Below are 16774 nucleotides of genomic sequence, written 5' to 3'. Positions count from 1 at the left end.
GCGAAACTGACGAGGATGGAAACGCCGGTAGCAGCTGGCGTGTTCTGGATCGTTGCTCCATTCATAGTTTTCCTACTCGATTGAGTAGCGCTCAACTCTCGCCCCAACGGCCAACGACTTTGATTCAAGTCTCGATACGACGTTCAATTTTGCCTCATTAATTCCCCGTCGGCCGGTTGATTGCCGTGACGATAAATAACGGGATCACGTGGACGCATGTCGAACTCGTACTCTGTCGCGATTTTACGCGTCCTGCTGCTCGAACACCGGTTCGAGCAAAACTCGAAGGCTGATTCGTTGTGTTCAGTTCGTTAGAGAGGACGTAAAATGAGAAATATGGAGGTTTTGAGAGGTTGTTTTCGGAATATCGTGCCATTAGATTTTATTGGATCGTACAATGGCTACAAGAAGTATCTATATACCACTACATTTGTAATTCCATTTATATATTAATTAATTCGATCTGACTGTAATAGTTATAAGCATTTGATAATATGCAAATGAAATGCAAAATCTAATAAAAAATCGCACCATTGAGAACTAAAGACGTATGCAAGTACATTTTGTAGCCACTGTATATGTAGCTTTAGCATTTGCTCTGCTTCGTAAACTAGCGCAAAAATAGCCTCAATTCAGAGCCTCAAACTTTTCCTGAGAGCCTCTAAAGACAAATTTAAATCGGGACGTACGAAATACAGTACGAAATTCAAACAGGTACTCATTCTCACGAATATCCTAACAGTACAAAACGCTATTTCTGACCTTCCAATTAGTTACGTCATACGCCTCTTAATCACCCAAATGCTGATTATTCAAACCACTTCATACGTATCTAGTAGAAAACTTAAACGAAATCATCCTCTAAATATGAGAGTTCGAACGAACGGAAATAGAAGGAAAGCAAGGGGAAGTAGGATGACTGGATGGAGAAAGACACAATAGACTGATAATCTCATTAGATACAATTCCGTGCTACTTACGTTACCTACACGTTTGCCTCAACACAAATTGTGCTAAAATAAACCGTAAAACAGGACACGTACAATTTTTATTGTCAAAGTTCATCAAACATCTTACAACAACGAGACAGTAAAGATGGTAAAAATATCTTCACCATTTAACCTAAAACAAATTTCATCCCAAAGCATAAAACACATTAACTACGCTAAACCGTCCCACTTCCTCTACTCTTCGTTTCAACCCCGCGTTCATGGACACGTTACGTCATCTGACAAGAATTTTGTTCTCGATCCATCCTCGTCTCCTCTAACCTACATATTTGCCCAACACTCGAGGGCTCCGGTTACCTTCCGAAGGATTTTCCTCGATTACGGCGTTTCGCTGGTCGGGCGCGCGTTCTCCACGGCACCCCCCATTACACATTCCGTTCTAGACTAGCAGGCGTTCCATCGCGATTCATAGGGAATTAAGTAGGCCGACGCGACGTGATATACTTCCTTCTGCCGGTCGGAAGCAGGAAATTTGTTCAGTGACCAAGGCCGTGCACGAGAGAGCGTTTTAATCGTATTCACGCTATTCTCTCTGTCTCTGTCGCATGCTACACAGTGAAAAGAGTAGCTTGAATACCGGTTTCCCATTTCTCCCCGGCCGGCAGGCAATTTATATGCAAAATTAGCCAGCGCTGCAACACATGTTCAAGGGGCGCGTTCGCCGGTCAGCGTTGCCATAAGAGAGAGAAGAAGAAAGAGGTAGAAAGAAGAGAAGAAAAAAGATTATATTATCACGTCGTTCCCGCGGAAATTTGTATGCGGAAACGCGCTAACGCAATAACGCGTCGAGGTACCATGCTCTTCGAGAAAAATGTCGCGGTACGGCCGACTTTTCCGCCGATTATACGACTTTCCACATTTCCTACCGCGTCTGTACCTCCGCTGGCGCTCGCTGATGAAATTATTCAAAGCATTATTTTAACTCACGCGGTTCCTTTCGATTTTCTTTGCACGTAGTTTTTATACGACGGAATTGTGACGAATATATTAGAGTTAAAACGTGGTATTATACGATTAAACTTTGATAATCTGGATGTCACAGGATTAAACTTTGATATAATTTGGTTAATTCGAACGTGAAAATAATATGTTAAGATATTACAAAAAATTGCTCTAGGTGGTATAAATAGTATTTGAACAGGAAACATAGAATCATTATTTTTGTTTATCTGGTATTGGCCTAAGCAATTGATATTTACAGCGAGAAATTGATACTTCGAATAATAGATATTGTATTTAGGTTTGTTTTTGCACACGGCATATTCCTTTCGATCTCTTTATTTTCTTTTGAACTTATGGTTTCGTTAACTTATGCTTAAGTAAATCCTGTCACTCAATTAAATTTAATTAAATTACGACACTAAGAATGCTCGATATTAACACATTTATGTGCGAAAATAATATATTTCTCACCTTAGTAAAACGTTAATTGTTCATGAATTATATAAATTTTGCATAATAACTTGCTACTAATTTTTAAATGCTAATTTTAAAAATTGCTGCTTTCTCTGTAATTTACTTTATCACGTTAAAACTAATCTCACTAATATCTCACTAATTTAATATAATAAAATACTATACATTAACAGTAGCTACGTTAAAACAGAATGAAAAGGGTAATTCAAACAGTGTTACGTACATAAATTAGATTAAGAATATTCTAGATGGATATACATGAATGTGATTTGAAACTAGGCCAGTGATAATACGTAGAATAAGCAACGAATTAAGTAGAATAATTGTTGGTACATGTACTCTTAGTATGCAGTATGTATATGTACAATGCTAATAGGAAATAAAATATATCGAGCTTATTTCTCACGCGATCGTGCATGCTTATTGAGCTTCGGAATATATCTTGTTAAATTGCAAGAAACACCTCCAGAAAATATTCATATACTTAAAATTTGTCAATTATATTAAGATATTATAAGGTTTCCAATACTAAAAGTTGAAAGGTGAATTTCTTGAAACATGTGGGATAATTGCATCTTTATCAAAATATATAATTCTTGGAAATTTATGATTATTTTCTGTTCAGTAATTAAAAGGCGAACATACTTCAATAATACGGCAGGTAAATGGGAATTCAACGTTATAAATATTGAAATGTTGCAATTTTTCACATTCGTTTTTCGTCAATATTACTCAGCCCACAGTTTCCACGAAAGTTACAGAAAAAGAAGCAGAAATTTGTTTACGAAAAACTCGACAGAAAGTTTCATTAAAATGTAAATAATAATACCTACGTGTATCTATGAAAATATTAGATAGAATTTTGTAACTGGTTATTAGCAAATGAAAATATCTAACGATACAACAACACGATTGAAGATTGACATTATAAACGTTGGAGATATTTTCATATTCGTCACGATCACTGAACCAGACGCGACGGTTCCAACAAAGAGGCTAATTATCCGTTTAATCCGAAATCAATGCTTATCTAATTAATAGGCACATCAAAGCGCTCTGGCAGAATCATCCGACCATGGAATGCGACTGATTTATCTGATCGTATTACAATTGCCAGTGACAAATTTTTCGCGTGCCAGACCCTATCTACGCATCGTTTCGTATCGCATTGTTTCGATGACCGTTCGTTTCGAAATGAATAATACGAATTTAAACTATTTGTCTAAAAAATTTCTCTTTTTTAAAACATTATAATACCAATGAAATATATGATAATATATATTAATACTAATATTTATAATAATAATAATACGCAACATACAATATAATACGAACAATATTAATATCAATATGTGCAAGATATAATAGTAACAAAACATGTACAAAGCATTAATACAACGTAAACTGTGATATTTATTTCAAAATGCAACTTCATACCTTTGAAGCGTTAAAACGATATTCACTCTGATCGGTTTCATACATTGAAAGCTAGAGAAAGGAATTACATCGTAAATATTACTTTTTAAAATTTATCTGACAATTTAGGTTTATTTATTTCATCTACTCCCAACATATAGAATTATGGAAATAGTAAGTTATTCGTTCTTTGGTAGGTTGAACACTAAAATTTTTCCAATCATTCCAAACACCATAACGCAGCATGTAATAACGTGTAATGGCCTGAAATATTTATCCTGTAAATTTTTCCAAAGCGGAAAAATTTTTCAAATATCGATTTCTCCAATCGTCTACAATTACAAGAACACAGTAATATACCATAGCTCAGAAAGTAATCAGCTCTCACATAACAAGCTTCCAGTTGCTCGTCATATTTACGATCAATTGTCTTCGTTCCTGTTCAAATTATTACAGACATCCGATGGACGAGAGCTTTAAACCGTACCGGTTTGCTTTCAGGCTCGCCAGCCTGAAAATCGAGCTGGATCTCGACATTTTACGCTTTTTGCACCCGTCTAGTATGCTAATCACAGTGTCGTATAGTATCGTTAATGCTCGACCGGAGCGGAAACGTTAACGGAGCTTCGATCGGTGCCGGGACCATGAATCATAAGCCGCGGAAAAGATAAATAAAATCGTACAAAGCCAGCGTTGCGTGTAACTTCATTATGCGGGACAAGCTTCTACGAGTCGACTGTTCATATATCATTTCGATCGGTCGATGTGAGTCTGAAAACCCATGAGCTTTTTTAAGCACCGCGTACCTGTTCGGTATCGAGAGTTATTTATGAGCCAGCGTGACTACTGAGATGAAAGCTCGATATTTTGGGACCACGGTACAGGTACACGGTACACGTCAAGTGCCTTCGAAAGCTTTATCGTGTGCTTTCTACTTTTTCGTATTTTTTCGTAGATTTTTTGTTCTTCGAAAGCACGAGCTTTCAATTTCGTTTCTTAATTCGGTGAAAGATTAAGTGAAGTTTGATTTATTGCTAAAAAGTTTTAAATAAGTTTCAGGGAATTTCACTCTCCTACCTTCTTAAAAATTTGTTTAATTTACAGCTTCCAAATATTTGATTTGGTAAAAAATGATACTGGATTTATTATTAAATTTGCGAGATCGTAAACTTTCATGGATAAATCTTTTATCTTGAATCGTGTGAAATATTATTTTACTTTTCAGAAAAGAACTTTTATCCTTTATTGAAAGATTGTTGGTTCATTATTAAATATAATCTTCATTATTTTATTTAACAATTCACGTTATTACGTCATTGATATTATTTGTTTTAGTTTTAGCCAATAAACCTAGTCTTAAATATAAATGAACAAATTTGTTTATAGAAAATTAACATTAACTTATTAATTATTATGTTACTTAGATTAAAACTTACAGAATCATTTTTATCGAAAAATTAATATTATTATACACTGTATGTAAAAATAGTTCATTTCTTTTTCGCTGAATTTCTATTTTTTACAATATTTCTAATTTTTACAAAAACAGTTTAACTTTTTCACCGTTCGGAGATTCCAAAGATGCGACGGAAATTCCTAATTTTCGAGATCCGATTTCGATAGTCGATACGAAACAGAAGCCAATAAATCGCCCCCGGAAAGAAATCGCCTTTGCCGTGAACGTAGTTGTCACGCGAAACGTTACAATTTCTCCAAGAGCTTCAAAATTCGATATCTCCTGAAACTCCTATCCTCCATTCGAACGTAATTTTTACCCGGAACAATAACTTCCTGACCTAATATTCTACCGGCGAAGCTTCACAAGGAATCGACACTTCAAATCTATATCGATACGATGAAATCTATCGAATGCTCTAAAACCAAGGAAAACCAAGCTGTTGAAATTTGTCGAGACACCTTTGATGAGAAAACTTTAGATCTTTAAAAGAGGTGGCCCGGTGTTACAAGAAATCAAACAAAACTAGTTCTTTCAATTTTCAACATTTAAAAAATACACAATATACTATATATGGACATTACCACGTGTATAGTATATATGAATATTTAACAGACACATAACATACTTAAATTTATGATCATTTCCTATCGGACAATTTTTTTACAATATGCTGATCAAGTACAAAATATTGAACAACTCGTGTTTCAAATTTTAGTGTATGGCATATACCGTTACAAAGTTATATTTTCGAAACAAAGCAATATGGAAAGTTTACTTTCATATATGTGTATAAAATATCGTATGTATATTGTATATGCAACATAAAATTCTCACAAAATTCATTTTTTAATTTAACTAACATTTTAACGCTATCGTTAAGAAAATAATTGTTATGTCCTGTATTTTGTCCTCTTAAGGACTAAAAGAAATAGATTTGTTTTCTTTGAAAAGGTCTTATATTTATAATATTTACATTTACGAGTATGCTAACGATATAATTATTCACCAAACAACAATTGTATAACAGAACAAAAATTACCATTATATCGAAAAGAGCTAATCCAAGCTACTGCGGATAATTCACTTCGAGCAGAGCACGTTTATTCGCTAATTTAATCCAGAATGAATAAATGAGTTTAATCGGAAGCTGCGTCGAACGGTAGAAAACTAGAATAATTTGTCTCTCGGTCGTCAGTAAGAGAAATCGAGCGGAAAACGATGCCGATCAGGTTCGTTTCTTCAACGACAATCTTCGTTCGAGTGGCGGCATTGGAGAAATCGTTTGCACGTGGCGCGCCGTCGAATCGACTAGTCGACCCTGATTAATTACAAACGTCGAACGATTTACAGTTCCATTATCGCCGCTAACCGAACACTAAATGGAAACAGCGGCGCGTTGACCAACAATTGTTCTAGTATTAATCGCCATGCCACATCGATGTCTATAGCTATTCTGGAAAATCGATATACACACATGCAACATTTAGTTTGTTCATACTGTATCATAACACATCTATATCGTATCTGCGTGTAGTATGTATGTATGTATTGAATTTCAGGGCGTCGCTCTTTATCGATTCGTTTTCTCAAATGAATTAAGCCAATTGATTGACAGGTATATTCGGTAAATAAAATATTCTCTTCTCATGCTACTATAGAAACAACGATTGAAATTGACGTATCGGTGAAATTAATGAAACACAGGAAAGCACTGGAATTGGAATTTTTATTCAGAAACGATCTCTGCTGACCATCGATTTAAAAGTCGTGAAAGAGAAGCCATAAGTGAAGTCTAATTTGAGCAGAAAGTTTGAAGCTTCGTGACCTATTTTCTAGTGATATCTTTGATGGTGTTTCGATTAAATTTGAAGCACTCTGGGAATAGTGGAAAGTGGCAGAGTGTTTCAGTAATGGCAAATCAATAAATCGAGAAGATGGTCCATTAGGAAATTTTTTAGAAATGGAATTACATGATAAGCAATTGCTTCAATGTGTGTGAGAATTTTCTAAACTTCAAATAGAAATTTGCTAAAATTACTTAATTTCCTAAAGAAAATTTTCCAAATAGTCCAAGTTTCTACAAGAAAATTCTCTAAAAATTGTAAAGTTTAAAAAAGGAAAGATTGCAAAAGGTTTCTAACAATAATTTCCAAACTACATAAAATACAAACAATCTCTGTTTTTGTTTGAGACAAATTAAATAAAGAATCAATTATCCTCCGTGTTAAAACGATGTTACATTTACTGTGCACTTAAAAAATTACCAATAAAAGGAAATGCTTTTGTTGATCTTAATAACTTTTAATGACTTCTAATTTTTTCTCGACTTTCAATGATAATCAACCTTCAGTGACAAGATACTCAATTTGTTCGAAGTTCTGTACAGAAAATTATCAAGGGAACTCCTTAGAATTAGAATATACATGCGAGTTTCTCAAACTCGAGGCAATTGCCTCTTTGCATCTTTGATTGGATTTCAGATTAAATTTAGATCGCGATCGAGGCATCGGTTACGACGATGATCGTTATCTAGCAAACGATAACCACTTCGAATTAAATTGGCATCGCGATTGCGACTAGTTCGAGTTTAGCTTATGTCTAGATCGCAGCTAACTTTTGCGTAGATCAGCTTTCGATTATGTTTCTATCGTAATTAGACTAGATTTGAATAAAACTGGTATAAATCCAAGAACTGGTTATCTTTATTAGTCTCGTGTCCACTCTAAATTGTGGTTACATTAGACACGATTCTGAAAGGAGGCCTGAGTTAGGTCTTAACTAGGTCCAATTTTACATATTTCCCTAACTAATGGCCGGATCACATTTCTTCTGACTCCTATTAAATTTTATCGATACGTGACCACAAGTTTTAATCAGATCGAAGCTAAATCTAAATTCACTCATGACACGAAGTGTGCACGCCTGAGCTATGATTAATGCTAAGACCAGTTGAAAGGTTAATAACGAATCGAATCTAAATCAAAGTTTACCTCTAGATAAATCTAGATTAAATATAATTTAAGTCCATTCGTTATGAATTATCTAAACTAGGAAATCTTTCTCTCTCCCTCCCTCTCTCTCTGTCAGCGATATTATTATTAATTATTACTTCGATCTCGATATCGTTATACGTGGCCATTTATTTTATCAGAAATTCCAACAAGAAATAGGAGCAACGTTGCTTGGGTTTTATAAAACCTATTTCGATCGGTCGACCGTGTATTTCTTTACAACAGTTTGGACGATGCTTGTTACAAGAACGTTTTGCCAACTGCCTCACGTATGACGGCATTCGAAATTCATGTTGCGAGCTTTACACAATTTTTCGGATTACCAGCGAACCGCAACTTCCTGAGTTAACGGCTCCTGTTCGCCGATTTTTCGTTCCCAACTGGGTCATTGCCACACACCGTGCCTCTCTTCCGACTTTCTAAACTGGAATACACCCGCGATCGAACATCCAGGCGTGTTTTTTCGTATATATCGCACGTACGTCGACCGAATAAGACTTTGAAGTCTGTTTGCTATGTATTCTGCAATTTAATATTAAAGGAGGAAAAGGGGAATGGAAAAATGATTAGAGGGCAACGAGCTTTTTCATTTCATCAATGATATTATTTTTGGAATTTTTTTATATCTATTCCATTCATTCCTTCAATGTTTTAAAGCAATTTCTCGAATGTGTCCAGCAATTGAATATAGAAAGGAAGAAATAGAGAAATAGAAATATGGAACAATGATTCTGATCCTTTTCAAAATACGCTCCTTTTGGAATTTTGCGCGCTTATTTTAGCGATTCCTTGATTTATTAAAACATGTTGCAAAGTTCTGTTCTTTCATTTCCATTCCATAATTTCATTCATGTTTTGAAATTTCCATTTCTTCTAATAGCGATTTTACCTCTCGACAGGATTAGAAATTGCAATATACAATGGACTTAGGAGAATTAAGTTTTATCAAAATTTTAAAGGCAGAATTTGATGCAAATTCGTTGATCTACACGTTCTATCACTATGAATGCAATGGTCACGCGATACATAACCTAGCTGAACAATGTTCTACCGCTGATTGGAATAGTCTTTTCACATATGCACAGCAAGGTTTCTTTTAAATTATTACTGAGCTGTTATCAAGATTGAGCGATCCATTTTCGAGATACTCAAAATGCCTGACTACTATCTAGATAGACATTATATATCGTCATATTGTAATTTTCTGTAGATGCATTTTATTGCAAAATAAGCCATATTTTATATTTCATTGTAGAAGCGTAGTTTATTTTATGAAATTTTCAGAGATTAATTTTGAGAAATATTCGTACGTACGTAATATAATACAGAATTATAGGCTATTGTTGCAAATAGATATTCAAAATGGCATACTATTGTCTGCACTGACTTCTATAGATATATCACCATAGTTGATGTAATTTCCCATGTATTTTATAGTTAGAGTCTCAATTCTTCTATCTCATCTAAAATTGTCAAATATTAACTTGGTAAAATATAATATAACACAATGTTATGGAGCATCGTATGGTGTTTTAAAGCAATGAAATGCATCAACCTACTAACTCGAATATTTATGTAAAAGCGATAGGTGAATATTGAATATTTAATTACTAATTACTATTATAAATTACCGAACCAAGAAAGTATAATGCACAAATTATCGAAAGTGCATCAGATGCATCGTAACGTTAATACGGGAAAAGAAATGTGTTTAGTTGCTTTTAACTTTCCATTACTCTTTATCTGCTTGTGATAATTAATTTTCATCTGGTTATTCCTTGTCGAAATCCTAACTTATTAGCTTCGAGATATTCGGAGCACATGCCTTTCAAACTGAGTCTCGACTTTTCGAAGAAATTTTTAATTAAGAGACACGGCCAACAAGCTTTAATTAGAAGTTATATTTTTAATTAAAGTCTGTCGTGTAAATAAATTACTCGATTACCTCCTCTTTTCAGAGCGATTAAGTCGAGGTTAAATTCCATTCAAAATACCTATTGTTAATTAGATAAAAGCATTAGTATATCATTCAGTATAATTCGCTAGAATATTCATAGTTAGAAATAGCAAATATAGTTAATATGTACAATTAGAAATAGAGAAACAGAGATTCCATGAAGTAAATTAACTAGTTACTCTACGCTTAGAAATGTTCAAACGCCATTCTGTTCTTGGAATATGAATGTGAATTTAAAGGCAGACGTGATAACGCGAAATAAGTTTTATAGATTTTCAAAAATAATTGAAGTACATAAAGCATTATAAAATTCAAACTAATGTTAGTTGCACTTAAAAGTTACGAATAAAATGTCGATTTTCTGGAGAATATCGGAGATAAAACAACTCTCTGTTTAAGTTCTTTAGTTATTACCACAAAAACACAAATTTACTTAAACGTTCGTAATCCACTTATTACCGCTTCCTTTTCGTCTTTCAAGTACGTACCCCGAATTATTGAATTTCCATAATTTTGTTAACCCCTGATGCGGAAACTACCATTGAAACTATCCAGTTATCAGTACAACGCCAGCGTTAAGTACGATAATTGTTGCAAACACCTGAATCCACAAAGTCAATCCAAAAATTCCGATCGCAACTCGATCGTAAGTCCATCGTGTTCAGACGACTCAAGTAGCACTCGAGACGTTCTCGAGGCGTGACTGGCCGGTCTCGAAGCGTGCAACAGGAGCCAGAAGAGGCACGATGCAACGATCGGCCCGAGGGGACGTGTGTGACGTGCACCACTCGACCGTACAGAAGCCGATCGGCCTGTTATTACGCGATCGCGTTCCTTATTTAAAAGCGCTCCCGCAGCCCCCACGGCGACCGATCTTAATTCATCCAGCGCGATAAGCAAGGCCTTCCAGCCAGATTAACGATTGCGATTCCTCCATTGACGCCGGTACTGGCGCGCCGCAGGAAGACCGACCGACCGATCCCCGCCTTGATCTGCATAATCCGCCGATTTTTGCCGTTTCCGTGAAAACCGGCGATGAACGGGGCGACGAGCTCGCGTCGGTCTCAGCCGATTCTTCTACTAGATTCCCTCATTTGCATAAGGTTATTCAGCTACCTTTCAACGAAGAAAGCCCCGCGGAGATTGGATCATTCCTGCTCGAGTCTTCATTCCAATCTCTGCGAGTTACACCAGTCTCTGACAATATGCCACGCTCTTTCGAAAAGAATAGGAATCGTTGCGACGGATAGAGTGATGATTCAGAAAGTTGAATATTTCTCAGAGGTCTTTTCCTCTGTGTATTTGTATTTAGGGGATAGTGGTGGTTGTTGGTTAAATGAGAAAGTGGAGTTTGTGAGAAATGGTGATGATAGGTGAGAAAGGTTTGAGGTGCTGCAGGTTAGATTGGCTGGGTAGAGATCGTGTGTTTTTTATTTTGGTGTTGTAGGATTGGAGAGACAGACTGATGAGGTTGTAATGTAGAGTTGAATATATATATAGATAGATAGGAAGAGAGAGAGAGAGAGAGGGAGAGAGAGAGAGAGAGTGGATAATTTAAGGCGTCGTATATATGTACATACATTTTGGATCACAATTTTGTATGAAGTTATGCCTGTTGAAAAAAAAGATTTGAAGAGGAAAGGTAGATTTATGAATCACGGTGTAGAATGTGGTTTCTTGTAATTTATGAAATGTGTGTAGAAGGTTACTTTTTATCATATTTTGGTTTTCCTATGTGTCTATGTGTGTGTTCTATAAGTATTCATATTCGCATAGCATACCGCGTATACCATATATTTTCGATTATGACACGATCATATTTTTGTGTTTATAACATTCTTTTTGCATTATCATTGGAATAGAAGCCATTAACAATACCACTATAAACGATTTTGTTCAAAAAGTATACACGTTTATTCCAATAAATCCTAAACACACAAGTAACATCTATTAAAACCATAAAAAGTTTAAACAATCACTGTTGTAAACCTAATGAAGATTTCTAAATCCTGTTGGAATCGTCAGAAAGAGTGAACCTTCCCCTGCAAGATGCTTTTTATTTCATTTCGATTCGAGTATCTGTTGCTGAGATATCATCGTTTGAAGAGAACCGAATTTTTCGGTAATTCTCTATCGCCGTCTCTCTCGCACGCACGGACCTCTCGCTCGCACCGCGTCACTGACCAATCACAGCCTGCTTAATAGTGCACTGGTCAGTGACAGACAGCGTCTGCGTTTTTTTACTATTGCTACTACTAAGCGTACGCATTTCTTGGAAAAAATGTAGGTCAGACACTGCGGGCTGCCATTCATAGTTTTATAGATTTAGATACGTCTATTGTATGTACTTTATAACGCTATATCTCGAGAACCGATTGAGATATCGATTTAAATCAAAATGCATTATCAACGACACACTTTTGACTATCTTCTGAGTAGAAAATATTTAAAAATTTCATGACTGCGTTATGTACATTGTTTATAAAATGCTAACGTATGATTTAGGGAAATTGTCAGCGCTATGATATTTTTTATTAAACTCGAGGTATCTCAGGGTATCCTTGCTAATTGTAGAAAATTTAAATATGCAAATTACATCTTTCAGAATAACGGTACACGTAAGAACATGCTTCGATATCTGGTTCGTAAAACAAGGAACTCCTGTTCTCAATGGCGGGTATAGTTTATGCTATCTTAAATTTTACAACCAATCAGTATCCATAGAAATTATACGCAGAACATTGCTGTCGTATTTATTCGCTCTTCGTATAAACGATCGATAACTACTATCTTCTTCCCTAAAACCGCTAGAACCATGCCATAATCATTTTTCAATAATTATCAAAATTTCCCTCAATCTTATCAAACATCATCGTTCTCTAAGTAACCAGCCAAGCAACCTCTGAAGAACGACTTGAGAAACCAGCCAAAAGAGAACCATCCATCTTTCGCCAATGAACAGAGAATATCGCTTGTGCCGTGAAGGAATTTACGCGTGCTTATTACAGGTTTCGCTCTGTCCCCTCGCATACTCGAAGATCATCCATGAATTATGCGAATTACCAAACAAAAAACGACGAACATTCAGAATGTCTCGACGTGTTGCAACTACGTAATAATGTTACACGTAATTGATGACCGGGCCACGATTGCCCTTTGATCGAGCGGCCACAGAATTATTGTAATTATGTTTACCTGGGATTTCGCATGAATCTATTACAGCCACTGTTCTGTTACGTACGTCAAAGGCATTCCGTAATCCAAGCAGAGATCCCACCGTACCACTGGAATCCACTGGGAGAACGTTGCCTCGCGGTGCACTATGGAATTGCATCTTACGATGCGTTATTGCTTATCTGTCAGAATTTCTGATTCCGATCCTGAAACTGTGTGATGTTTCATAGATAGGTTTGTACCTCGCGTTTGTTCGGTATAGTGCGTTGCTAGCTATAGCACGCACCTGCGGGCTTCATTTCGTGGTACGAGTGAAGCCAGAGAGCTTCTGTGGCTCGAAACAAGACGAGGATCAAGGATAATGAAATTGCTTTAGTAGCTTTATTTCCAGATAATCGAGCTCGGAAACTTATCAAGTATACTTTTATTTGTCTAATGTTAAATAGTGGACAATTGGCAGAAGATTACTCTACATGCGAAAGCATAGCGTAAAATTTGTTCGCTTGAAGTGCCACTTTTGACACGATTCAGTTTGATATGTTTAATTGAGCCTCTCAGAAGCCAAATCGATTAACTTCAATCTTTGTAAAGTAACCAATTTCACATTATCTAGGTACGTAATGTGTATTCAACGTTTGAAAAAAGAAATCTTATTTTCGTAAATTTATTTATCACATGGAGATGGCATAAATAATTCACGGGAAATTTTCAAATATGATATTTGTAATTGTCATTATTTTGAGTAATAAAGTCTCCTTGATTTTGCCATGAATTTAGGTATATGATGCATAGAGACTATTATGGTACACGAAGATGAAATGGAAACCGAAGTAAGGGTGGTTTCAATGGTAGGAAAGAGGAATAAACGGAATTATTTGGGGGATTAAGAAGGTAATAAGGGTGTAGGATGTTTGACAGTTGGTCGATCTCGGTCTTGTCAATGTCGAGTTCAATGTTGGGGGACTGGAGACGTATATTAAGAAAGTGTCACGACAGTGCATGCTTCGATGGTTTAGGGGTTGGTTTATTGGACGTTTACTTTTGTGTGATTTTGAAGACATCGTGATATTTTGTGATTGCTGTGGGGGACTTTGATTAGAAATTGGTGACAAGTAATATATAATTTTGGAACGAGGAATTGTAAATATCTAGGTGCAAGTTTTGCATCTCTTAAGTTTTAAATTCGACACTCTAAATACGAACGTTAAATCAAAGTCGTAATAGTATACTTATATCATATTTACATATGATATTAGTACCTTTACTTTACTTTCATTAATAACATTCACATATACAGTAGCGGAGAACAGAAAGTTTATAAAATAAAAAGTACAAAAAGATGGTATAATTTTACAAGATGGATTTATATTTAACAAGAGCAACGAATAACTATAATAAATAACAGTTACCAACGTGGTAAAACATTTTTACTACACAAGTTATTAAAATTCATAGTGCGTCAATTTTAAGCTTCCTTTTATCCGCCACTGTATCGCTTATACTATAGTATTCTCTGTACACCGATGATATAATTTCTAGCCACGTATATCAACACGTTTCTGCCCACGTACTCCAAAATTTTCACACGCTACCACCAACCACACAAAGCCTGGGCAGATCTCCATTCGGCTAAATTCATCGAGCAATCGTGCGTTCGACTAGTTTATTTTACGACTGGTCGAGTGGAGGTCTCATAATAATACTTCTCCTTGTTCATCAGAGTCCTCTTCAAGCGTCGCCGTAGCCGAAGAAACGATTCATTCCGATCGTTAATCCGGCTATCAACAAGCTTCGGTGCTGAGGTCAAAGGCCTGCACATCGAAAATAACATTATAATTCTCGATCACAGAGCGAAATTTTATTCCCTGTCAGCCGTGACACGCGCGACGGCTGATAGAATTTTGCGTGGCCTGGAATCGACGCTCATCAGAGCAGACAAGCAAGACCACGGGTTTCCCGATTTTCGAGGCGTTGATTCGCGCGTCATCGCGCGTCTCGTCACGCGGACACGCGGCTCGATAATGCACTTATCTGCGGCTGCATGGGGAACACCGCCAGGCTGGCAACAAACGCGATGAATGCCGGCTTGATTGGAGCCTGGAAACACGCGACGATACGTCGAAACGCGCGTGCCGCGTGCGATTCGATTACCGAACAGCTCCACGTATCCACGATGGCTGCCATCTGAGAGAAACGGCACGCGCTGCTCTCGTCTGGCTTTGGAGTAGTCAGTGCCTGATGTTTCAGCTTGTCGTTCTTCTCCGTTGATTCATGTAAGATTTTAGCGAGCAAGATGAGCGTCGTGATATTTCGATCACGTAGGATCGAGCTTGACGATGAATTGTTTGCGGGATTCGTGTCGCGATGACTGATGACTGAGCAGAGTTTCTTGGGAGTAGGGAGTGTCTGGAAATGGGCGTTAGAGAGTTTTTAAGAAACGAAGAACGTGATTTGGAATTTGACGGTTTGCCAGAGGAAAGATTTCGAAATTTGGCATTTGAAATTTGACTTTTGTAACTTGGAATCTGACATTTAGAATTGGAGAGTTTTCACCCTTTAATGTAGAATTCAGAGTTTGAAGTTTGAGATTCGAGCTGTAGCTCCATCGGTGATACGCGTGCAAATTTTGAATTGGAATTAAATGTACGTTTAAAATTGAATAACATAGAACCAGATATGTAGAAAATTGGTGTCGACAGGCAGACATAAATATCACATTAAATTAAATCATAATATTCAGTAGAGAATTAAATTGTTTCGGAAAAAATGAAGTAAAAGTGTATCATGGTAACCTAATTAAGTATTCCCTTGCACTCCTGTAACAGATTTACAATAAAATAACTAGAAACTGAAAATAGTGGAAAGCATTCACTTTGTATTAAATACCAGCGAGTGTTTTAATATTTATTCTCTACGTTACAATTCTTTTAGCAAAGTCCTTCCATTCCAAAGAAATGAAATCATCCATTCACCAATCTCCACACTGCTCCATCTCGTAATAGCCATCTTCACCTTTCCCTGTAGCATGATGCTATCAATAAATAAACAATTTACAACAATCTAAAACCAATTTGCATACTTTGAACTCTTAACCAACATTCTTTAGAAAGAATCTCGCAAGAGTTTCCAATCAAAGCGATTCCTTCCAGAACTGTGTCATTCCGTTACCTCATTGGCGTTACGATAGAATTCCTTCGTTACTCAGTAAAATTCCAGCAGTTGATGAAGAGAATGCACTGAGAGAAGCCAGTTCTAACATCGAGCTATAAATCTCTTCGTACACCGTCGTTTCGTCACGTAACCGGAGACAACGGCCCGTTTCCACGATACC

This window comes from Bombus fervidus, chromosome 13 (genome assembly GCF_041682495.2).
Source record: "Bombus fervidus isolate BK054 chromosome 13, iyBomFerv1, whole genome shotgun sequence".
Classification (NCBI taxonomy): domain Eukaryota; kingdom Metazoa; phylum Arthropoda; class Insecta; order Hymenoptera; family Apidae; genus Bombus; species Bombus fervidus.
Note: the sequence above shows the minus strand (reverse complement) of the source record.